An 11,633-nucleotide genomic window follows, 5' to 3' on the forward strand; every position below is an offset into this window, starting at 1 on the left:
TATACTTTTTTTCTAAGTACCCAAAAGACTGTGTACTGCAATGTACATATGAATTTTGCCTCGGACCGATTTTAGCACGGTTCGTTTTTGGCAACATAATCGTTCGAATATGCCATATGTAAACCAGATAATGGCAGAATTTTCGAGTTGCAAGCAATTCCATATTTAAATTGATTTTAACTACCTACAGCAATAAATGCTGGAAGAACATAACACCCATATACCATTCGAATCAGTTCGTCGAGATCAGCAAATGCGTGTGTGACAAATAATTTCACTCAATTTTTTTCGGAGATGGCTCAACCATTTTCTCCAAACTCAGATTCATGTGAAAAGTCGTATACTCTCAAACAAGGTTCCTGAATTATGTTTGGCTCCGACCTCTGGTTCCGGAACTACAGGATGATATGTGAAACGAAATTAAAATTGTGTAACTCATTTTTCTCGTAGATGGCTGAACCGATCTAAGATTCAATTGAAATCTAATAATCATCTAAGATTCAAATGAAAAGTTTTAATATTCTATAAAACAATTGCTTTCCATTCAGATCCAACTTTCAACTAATCACAGGGTGATTAGAATAAAAATGTCTATTTCACATAAATTAATCAGGTTTATCGTGTTTGTAGATTTGGATAGTCGATAACCAAATAAACTTATTTCATTTTTGGTTGTATTCAGTTTTCGTTCTGGAAGGCACCCTAATATTCAATTAGCACTACGATTTATCAAAGATGTCTATATTGATTTTCAAATATTTTCAAACAAATGTAAACTATACAGCTACTCAGGTGAATTTGTCTGACTTCGGCTACACCGAATTTCGAATTCCGGTTCCAGTATCGAATCGTTTCTCAAAGCTCAATCGTTTTCTCAAAAAAAAGCCAAATCGAATTTCAGAAACAAAAGTTAAAATTAAAATAAATCCAATTTTATCCAATTCTTACTTCCGATTCTGGAATTGTAGGATGATGAATTTTTAAAATTCAAAACGATATAGAAGATGACAATCCCGATAAGCTTTAAAGTTGGACTCAAAACTATTGCAATTTATTCGTCATATGGCCATACGAATCGGTTTGGATTATGCTCTGGAAGTACCTTAAATAACCGTAAACATTAAAGTGGAACTTAGTTCGACATATCATGGAATGTTCAATCAATTGTTACACTTTTAGATTCAAATTCGATCCGATTTGCAGTTTCGACATTGCAGAGTAATAAGTGATTAAAATCTCAAATTGCCGCTTAAAACGACGGTCATTAAAATACTGTCATGAGAACTGAAACACTGAAGAATATTCATGCAAAAAACACATGCAGATTGATAAAAGAAGGTATCATCTCACTGCTAGGTGGATTAAGCACGTTTTTTTTCTTACTATGATCATTACACTGTGCGTGATGATACTGGGAATAGGTAAAATCAAGTGAAGTGATGTAAATGAGATGAAAGTGAAAGTAGAAGTGAGAATGGTAATATAGCCAGTAAATTTTGATAAGTCACGGCCAATGAGTTGGTATGCTAGTTAGTAAGTTTCGACAATCCGTATCTCACTTTTATTCTATTCAATGCTTAGAATGATCACCTTTTCGTAACCTATCTGAGTTTGATTGAACTTTTTCATACAACCAGTAGTGTCGAAACTGTCGGACGCAAACAGAAAAGCACACAAACCGTTTTGATAGCTGTTTATTAAACGCTTCAACTAAAATAGGTTTACAATAAGTTAATTCACTTTTTCATTACTTCATGCAAACCTACAATCGCTACTACCGATGGATTTCTAATCGCGACAATACTTATTCTGCGCGTTATATCGCAACTGATTTCTGCAAACTATATACAAAATTTCAATAATTCGAATAACTTTTTGCCTTTCTCTATAAAGGTATTAGAATTGCTGAAAAAACCGACTTTCGAACGGAGCTTCGGAGACCCATTGTGTTATATACCATTCGACGAGATCGGAAAATGTCTGTGTGTGCACTTTTCGAAGATATTTTTACCGCTCAATTTTCTCAGAGATGGCTAAACCGATTTTAACAAACTTAGGCTCGTTTGAAAGCTACTGTCGGGCCATTGATCAAGTCCGAAGACCAAATGGCTGTGACTTTTGGTTCCGGAGATATGATGGTATAAATGACGCAACCGACAAACGTGTTTTTTTACCGCGCAAGTTTCTCGGAGATGGCTGAACCGATTTTAACAAATTTAGGCTCGTTTAAAAGCTACTATCGGACCATCAAGTTCGAAGACCAAATGGCTGTGACTTTTGGTTCCAGAGATATAATGGTATAAGTTACGTAACCGACAAAACACGTTGAATTTTACCGCTCTTATATAAGGGTGCCAAATAAGGGTGCCTTGGACCTTCCAAGGCAAAATTGACATCATTGAAGTACAGTAAAAATATTAACGGTCCTAGATGACTTCCCTGTGGTATTCTGGATGGTGCGAGGAACTCTCCGGAAGTATGATCGTCAATTTTAACTACTAAACGACGATTCCTAAAATACGACTGCAGCCAACGAAGAATGTTCGAACTGAATCCAAGTCTGTCCAACTTAGCAACCGTGATGTCGTGGTTGATTATATCGAAAGCGGAGGAAAGATCTGTGTAGATAACGTCCGTTTGTAAACCGTTAGACATTGCATCAAACACATAAGACAAAAACGATAGTAAGTTTGTGGTTGTTGAGCGGTTAGGCATGAAACCGTGTTGAGTATCGACGATATATTGCTTACAGTGATTGGAAATTGGTGTCAGTATAACCTTTTCGAACAGCTTTGGTATAGCGTTGAGGGAAGTGATACCGCGGAAGTTGTTTATATCCTTTTTATCGCCTTTCTTGTGGACTGGGAACATAAAGGAAGCTTTCCATAAATTGGGGAAAACTTCTGTAGCGAGAGACATTCGAAACAATTTGCAGAGGGGAGCGATTACTCCACGCGAGCACTTTTTAAGAATAACTGCCGGTATTCCATCAGGGCCTGGAGAATTTGAGGCTTTCATTCCTACAATTGCCGTCCGTATTGAGTCTTCGTCAATATTGATGCAGTTCAATGAGTTATTAGACCGGGGAACGATAAGTGCTGCGGCAGCAATTTGCTGCTGAGTCAGGATTTCATTTGAAAAAACCCTAGAAAACTTTTCCGCAAACATCTGGCAGATTTCCTATGTGCACGAACCAGTACGATCTCCAAAGCTCATTGACGAGGAGAACCCGAATTCTTTCCTTTGCTCATTCACATGTTTCCAGAAATACCTTGGATTTGATTTCAGTTTTCGTTGTACGTTGTTCAAGTAGTTGGCATGGCAGCGCTTAACGGTTTTCTTATACAACTGATTTATCTGCACGTAGTGATTACGCAGGGAAAATCCTCCATGTTTAGAATACCTCTTTAGAGCGGCTCTTTTGGTCGCTTTCAGATGTCTCACTTCCGCAGTCAGCCATGGTGGATGCCGGGTCTGCCGTCTCGATCGTTTCGGTACATAGTAGTCGCTTGCGTAGCTCATAACATTAGAAAACGTCTGCACAGCAGCATTGACATCATCGTTGTCGAGAACTTCATCCCAGTCGATTTGCGTCAAGAAGTCGGTCATATTGATGTAGTCGGTTCTACTAAAATTATAGCAGATGATGTCCGTTGGAATGCAGGCGTTCTGTAAGCGATTCGAATCGAGCACGATATGGAATGGGGGATGATGACGAACAGAATTCACCAGAGGGTACGGTGAAGCACTAATCTTTGGTGCAACATCTTCTCTACTTGAAAAGCAAAGATACAACATCCGGTTATTTTCATTAACGACAGAATTCGACTGTCGAAGAAGGTTGAGGTTGTAGCCGTCGAGCATGGTTGTAATGTCAATGTGGAAAGTGGAGAGCGCCGGATCAGGAAAGAAGAAGCCACCGGAACTTGTCTGCCATTTTATGCTGGAAAAGTTGAACCAGGATTTCATCTACGGGTAGTACATGAGTGGAAGTAATTTCTTGCAACGACTGTATGTGTGCATCGATTAGCGGTAGATCGCGGCATCGGTCCGGAGGAAGATATATCACACAAAGGTAGAGGAAAAAATTGACCAGTTTCAAACGCACCCAAACCTGCTCGACGCATTTACCAGATGCGGTTTCGATCAATTGCGCCTTCAAACGACGATGCACTGCGATAAGCACCCCGCCTTCAATAGTTTTTGAGTTATTTAAGGGGCTGCGATCGGTACGGAAGACTTCGTAGTTGGAAGATTGAATCGTTTGAGGCTTCCATGGTGCGAACATCTGTGCATCCCGGTATCCGATTCAGAGCGAGAGGAGGACATCTATAAGTGCGAGAGAGATCAGTACTTGAAAAGGACGGAATATGCATAACTTGCCGAGATGAGACATTTGGAAGACTTTTTCACCACCTTGTGGCCAGGTGTCGGGATTATGAGCCGCTTCCCGAAATTTGGGCAGTATCCCAACTTTGAAGGAGACAAAGTTCAAAGTATTTACGTCGACATCTTTTTTCACCAGCGGGATGACCGTGACATCTTCGCTCCACTGTAAACCATCTTTTGTTAGCTGCGAAACCATCTCCTTACTAACGCTGGGGTGAAAACGTGACAAGTAAATCCATACGAGGGAGCAGGGCGTTGGAACTGTGGCGATATTACAGTAATCCGATGGTTTCCGGCAACCTTCCAAAGGTTTACTTGGCTCAGAACTATCTTCCCGACGACGCTTCGCATTGGGACCAAATCCGTCGGCTTGGGCGGCAGCGGCGACGAAACAGGCACTTTGCGCGAGGGACGAGATATTTGCTGGCTTTTCTTTTTAATTTCGGCCTTCAGCTCAGCATAAATCGATTCTGTTCTCTCTGCGATAGATGCAAATGCGCTTCCAAACGAAGAAACCGAGTCGCGGAAACGAGCAAGTTTTATCAGTTTACAACACTCATCGCATATCCAAAACAGGTTGAGATTTTCGTCCAAAACTTTCAGAAACGGCTTGTTGAGTTTTGCGCACTTTATATGCACCAAATGATGGCAAAAACCCGAACACTCAACGAAATCTTCCTCCGATTTTACAGTTTTGGCACAACGATCACAAGCATTAGCCATAGTGAACAAATCACAGGATGCCGACAGTGAAATTCAGATGGCGCCTCATTCGGGTGAGAAAGAGCGTGAAACTGAGTATCTTGATAAAACGATATCTTCGATAGGCGCCACTTCGCGTTACGATAGCAAGAAAAACGGCAACGAAACTGACCGAAAAACACCACAAATTATCTTTACTCCACCACGACACAAAAAACTGCCCCATTCTTATTGACATATTGTCGCAAAACTGAAATGTAGAGACGCTGCTTGTTTAGAGATGCTACTTTCAGCAAGAGCTGTCAAATCGGTAGGAAAATTTCTAATTACTACACCTTTTCAACGATTTCTTATGAATACGGGCAAATTCATTTAAAAAATCATAGTAGAAGTTGAAGAAAAAGTTTTTACTCTGAGGTGGTAATGTTGATCTTAATGCATTGTGCGAAATCTACCGTTTATTCAGAATAGAGCATTAAACTTGGTTTGATACCATTTTCCAAATGCCTGAAAATAACAAATAAAGTATCCAAACTAGATGGTACTCGATCGCTATACATTGTAGTACTCGAGAAATCAACATTACATTGGTTTCTGCTTAAAAAAATGTTGATCCGAAAAAACCTAACCTTACCCAATTTCACACATTTCTGAAGATTTTTCATGTTTAATCGTAGTTTACACTAAAAAACGTAGTAGTAATCACTTTGAAATCGATTTTCTTCTACCCCGAGTGTACTTTTATTGCTAATATCTATTTGTACTCTTGAATAAACGATAAAAATGTTGCAAATCACTACTGCCGATATGAAGATTTCCGAAAGAACCCTCCTTTTCTTGGTTCCATTTTTCATTGGCAGGAGTCGCGACCGGTAAATCAGCTTTGCGACAATTTGCCAATCGAGACTACGAGTAACGCAGGAAATAAAAACGAATAAAAACCACTATAAATCAATAAAAAGTGCTTAGTGCGTCGATCACACAAACAATGGCGGTACGTTGTTTACAAAGATTTTGAGATCACCTCTATTTTCGTACAGCTCTAGTGCTCAAAAGTTTAAGCACCTCGAAAACGCCCACATTTAAAATTTGAGCTAAATCGGACATGCGTAAGAGGTGCTGCTCGGCGGTAAAGTTTTGAAAATTTTCAATCATGAAAAAGCACCATAGGGGGGAGTACATGAAATTTCCAAAATCGAAAACTTTTTTGATGCCAAAAGTCTCAAAGCTGCATGAAATGTCGAGATTTAGTGTCATCTCAAAAAAAATTTTTTTTGGAAAAATCAACTTTCTGGGACTTTGATATTAGTCCTAAAAAGTCGATTTTTTCAAACAAATTGTTTTTCGAGATGACACAAAATCACGACGTTTCATGCAATTCTAAGCCTTTTGGAATCAAAAATTTTTTTTTCGATTTCGGAAATTTCATGTAACCAACCCCGCCCTGCCCTCTAAGGTGATTTTTCAAGAACTATGAAAATTCCACTAAGTGAACTAACAAGGGTTTTTTTTAGATTAGCATCACTCTTATATGAATAGGCAACGTAAATGCCAAGCGCTTGATTGGAAAAACGATACCGAGTATGTGACATAAACACTGAAGCATGCTTTTGTGAATCACTCGAATCAATCTGAATTAATTGGTGTCAAGAATGAGCCAAAATTAGTGTCAGAAAGTTGTTCATAAAATGATAAAAAATTCATGAGACTGCGTTGAAGAAAGAGAAAAGCATTATCACACCACTAGGTGGATTAAGAAGGGTTTTTTCATAAGTATTACTTGGGAAGGGGCAAAACCAAGCGATTCGTTTAGTTCATTTTTAATTTCATCAGTACTTTGATCATTTGATAAGCCTTCAAGACAGCCTTGAAGGGTCTGTCTGATTTTATATCACATGAACTAAAGTTGAAGTTTCTCGTACAAATATCGGATAAGATGTTCGTAATCATCCAATCCATCAACCAAGACTCGACATTCTCCTCTTCATCCGATTTGAAATGAGACTTTTACTTCCGGGAGAAAAGTAGAAAGCTCAGTACGGAATGCTTTAAAGTCGGAAATCATCACCGTCACTGGTGGCATAGATTGTTGTTTCTTCCCAGAACGACAAGCGTTCATTTAGGGAATTCTCGAAGAATTTTCTTCTATGTCGCTACAATCGGATTCAGGAAGAATCTCGTAAATATTGTTAGACGGCATAGAATCTACGGAAGGGAATCCCGTCCGTTGTCTTTTATTTTTACATTCAGATTCTATAAGATCGTGAATGTTATTAGAAAAATGGTGAAAAACGGATTGTGATTTATTCCGTATGGAATTATTTTTAGCCTTAGGCTTGTTGCCTTTCCGGTTGGACGCAGGCATTTTGAAAATGAATGAAATTTGAAATTGAATCAACTAGGCTAAATTAGTCTTCGATTCGACTCCTAATTTGAAAAAGTCTTGATAAAGACTGATTTTGTGGTAGTCTTAAAAAAGACTGATTAGTTCGAAGAATAGTTCTTTGAATAGCTAGCCTTAAAAAAAGGCTGAATAATTTCTTAGTCTTGAAAAAACTGATTATATTAGAATATCACTCCTTGTACAGCCTTGAGAAAGGCTGACTAATTGTTAGTCTTTAAAAAGACTGTTAGTGATTCAGGTAGCCCTGAAAAAGACTGAAGCCTTGAATCAATGAAACTCCAGGTGGCCAGAAAAAAATTCCAGGAGCCAAGAGCTATACGCGTGCGGTGCGAACGACTGTTCAACACCGACTGGAATGTTATACTTGATTGTTTTTTGTTACCACCCTATAGCGACAACCCTGAACCGTTATACGGATGGGCCAAGCTGTCAGCACGCTTGGGCGGGAAGAGAAAAACTTTTACTTTTGTTCTCAGTCAAAAATTGAATTAACGAACGACTGATGTAGTCGAGATAATAAATATTAGTTATTAGTAAAGTAGTGTTTTAATTGACGGAACACAACATATTTGGCGACGAGGAGTGTTTCTGAAACTTCTTTTCATCGAATACCGCGACAGAAATGTTATCCGACGAAGAAACGGAGGATTTTAATGGAACTGCGGAAATTTCCAACCAGCAGCTGCTAAAGCAAATGGCGGAGCAAAACACCCGGCTGTTGCTTATTCTTGAGCGTCTTACACATCAACAGGTGCCACTGGCAGTTGATCAGAAACGAAGCGCAGATCAGATTGTTGAATCACTGTCATCGGCAATCAGAGAATTCTGTTATGATCCAGCGGCAGGAATGACATTCGATCGATGGTTTAACAAATATGAAGATCTTTTCAGAGCGGACGGTAGAGAGCTGGATGACGCAGCGAAAATTCGTTTGTTACTGCGCAGTTTAAGTGTTCCAGTTCATGAGAAGTTCACAAACTACCTCCTACCACAATATCCACGTGAGTCAACCTTTGATGAGGTTGTGCAGAAGATGAAGGTTATCTTCGGACAGCAAAAGTCATTGTTCAGCAAACGTTACGATTGCCTACGGGTAGTCAAGAGTGATGCAGATGATTACGTAACATACGCTGGAGTCGTAAATCGGCATTGTGAGGATTTTGATTTGGCAAATCTCACAATCGACCAATTCAAAGCATTGATTTTCATCTGCGGAATGCAGTCTTCGAAGGAAGCGGAAGTCAGAACACGGCTACTTTCGAAACTGGAATCAGAAACCGGAAGGGACATCAATCTTGAAGTGCTCATCACGGAATGTCAGCGGTTATCGAACTTGAAACACGATACAGCGCTGGTGGGAAAGCATATCAGTTCCAGTTCCGGCATACATGCGGTTCAGCGGCACAAGCAGTACCAAGCCGCAAAGCTTGCGAAATCAAATTTCTCGAGTTCAGCTGTTCCCCGTTCATCTTGCTGGCAATGTGGAGCAATGCATTTTGTCAAAGATTGTTCCTATACAAATCACGTCTGTAAGCAGTGCACGAAGCAAGGACACAAAGAAGGATACTGTAATTGTTTTAACCGTACTGTCAACAAGACGGAGGACAATAAGCAGTGGACTATTCAGACTGGGCAGCTCCAATTGTCTCAGTTCAGAAACCAGGAGGGAAAGTTCGAGTTTTTGCCGACTACTCCACGGGGCTGAATGCGGCAATCGAATCCCACCATTTTCCACTACCCACACCCGACGACATTTTCTCAAAATTGTCGGGAAGCAAAATGTTCAGTATTATTGATTTATCTGATGCCTATCTTCAGGTCGAGGTGGATGATGAATCTAAGCGGATGCTCACAATTAACACTCATCGTGGGCTCTACCAATTCAACCGATTGCCTCCTGGGGTTAAATCTGCGCCGGGAGCTTTCCAACAGTTAATGAGCAGGATGATCGCGGGTATTGAAGGAGTGGAAAAATTTTTGGATGATTTTCTAATTCATAGCAAAGATAGAGAACAACATGATCGCATATTAGAGAAGTTGTTCACTCGAATACGTGAATACGGATTCCACATTCGTCCGGAGAAATGCAGTTTCTACAAAGACGAAATCAGGTACATCGGCTACATTATCAATGCCAACGGTATCAAGCCTGATCCAGAAAAGGTAGCTGCCATAGTGAAAATGTTGCCACCAACAGATATCAGTGAACTCTCGGAGCGGCTAATTTCTATGGTAAATTCATCCACGAAATTCATCGAATCAGACAGCCATTGGATGATCTTCTGAAAAAGGACCGCAAGTTTGTGTGGAATAGTCAGTGCCAGAATGCATTCGACAGCATCAAGAGCATATTACAGTCAGACTTGTTGCTCACGCACTACGATCCGAACCTTGAACTCATCGTAGCTGGTGACGCATCAAAAACAGGAATCGGCGCTATCATAATGCATCGTTTCCCAGATGGTCAAATGAAAGCTATTGCACACGCATCGAGAACGCTTACCACCACCGAACAGCGATACAGTCAGGTGGAAAAAGAAGCGTTGGCGTTGGTCTTTGCGGTAACTAAGTTTCGACGAATGTTACTGGGAAGAAGGTTTATACTGCAAACGGATCACCAACCTCTACTGAAAGTGTTCGGAACCAAGAAAGGCATTCCACTGCACACAGCGATTCGTCTTCAGCGATGGGCATTATTGCTACTCGCATTCGACTTTAACGTGGAGTATATCGCAACAGACAAGTTTGGATACGCGGACGTACTTTCTCGGTTGATAAGTAATCACCAGAAGCCGGAGGAAGAGTACGTTATTGCAGCAGTCAATCTTGAAGATGACATCAACGCATGTCTTGAGGAATGTCTCTCAACACTTCCAATAAACTATAAGATGGTCAGAACAGCAACGAACAAGGACGCGTTACTACAGCAGGTCATACAGTACATCGACAGTAGTTGGCCAAACAATAGCAAGATTACGGATCGAAACTTGAAGACTTTCCATTCTCGACGCGAATCGTTGTCCGTAGTAAACGGATGCATCATGATGAACGAGCGTATAGTGATTCCAGAATGCTACCATCAGCGTGTTCTGAAGAAGCTCCATCGTGGTCACCAAGGCGTAGAACGGACGAAGGCAATCGCTCGCAGCGTAGTCTACTGGGCGAACATCGACGACGACATTGAAAATCTAGTTCGTCAGTGTTGCATCTGTGCTAGCACTGCGAAGTCTCCAACACATCATCAACCGCAACCATGGCCACGAGCGGCTGGACCATGGAAAAGGATTCACCTAGACTATGCAGGACCGCTTGATGGTTTCTACTATTTAGTCGTAGTAGATTCATACTCAAAATGGCCAGAAATTTTCCAGACACGGCAGACTACATCATCTGTTATAATCAGATTTCTTCAGGAAACTTTCGCTCGAATCGGTATTCCGGAGACTATCGTCACAGATAACGGAACGCAGTTTTGCAGTGCTGAATTCAAAAAGATGTGTGAGTAACTAGGGATAATCCACATCCGAACAGCTCCATATCACCCACAGTCGAATGGCCAGGCAGAACGCTTTGTCGACACCTTGAAACGGTCATTACGCAGAATCGTAGAGGGGGAAGAAGTACCATCAGTCGAAGCGTTACAGACTTTTCTACAAGTTTACCGGTCTACACCTAGTGCCTCACTTGCTGGTAAATCACCATCAGAGGAAATGCAAGGTCGGCCCATGCGGACAACATTAGATCTTCTTCGACCATCAGTATTCAACAGTACTCGAGATTATCGTAATTCGAAGTTCACGACAGGATCAACAGTCTATGCTAAGCTGTATCAAAATGCAGATAAATGAATATGGGCTTCCGGAACTGTACTTGAAGCCATTGGAGGAGTTAACTTTAATGTTCTTCTAGATCAACAGTCAGGTCGCCGTAAGCTTATTCGATCACACATCAACCAGCTTCGGCCTAGATGTGACAACGTTATCAAACCGTCAGCAGTGTCAGCTCCATTTGATATTCTCGTAGACAACTTCGACTTACGAAGGCAAACTTCAGCTCAACAATCTGCGAATGAACTGGGTCCAGTTGACGAGTTCCACGATGCCAGTTCAACCACATCCAACCAACCAACAACGCAGCC

The sequence above is a fragment of the Malaya genurostris genome, chromosome 3 (genome assembly GCF_030247185.1).
Source record: "Malaya genurostris strain Urasoe2022 chromosome 3, Malgen_1.1, whole genome shotgun sequence".
Classification (NCBI taxonomy): Eukaryota; Metazoa; Arthropoda; class Insecta; order Diptera; family Culicidae; genus Malaya; species Malaya genurostris.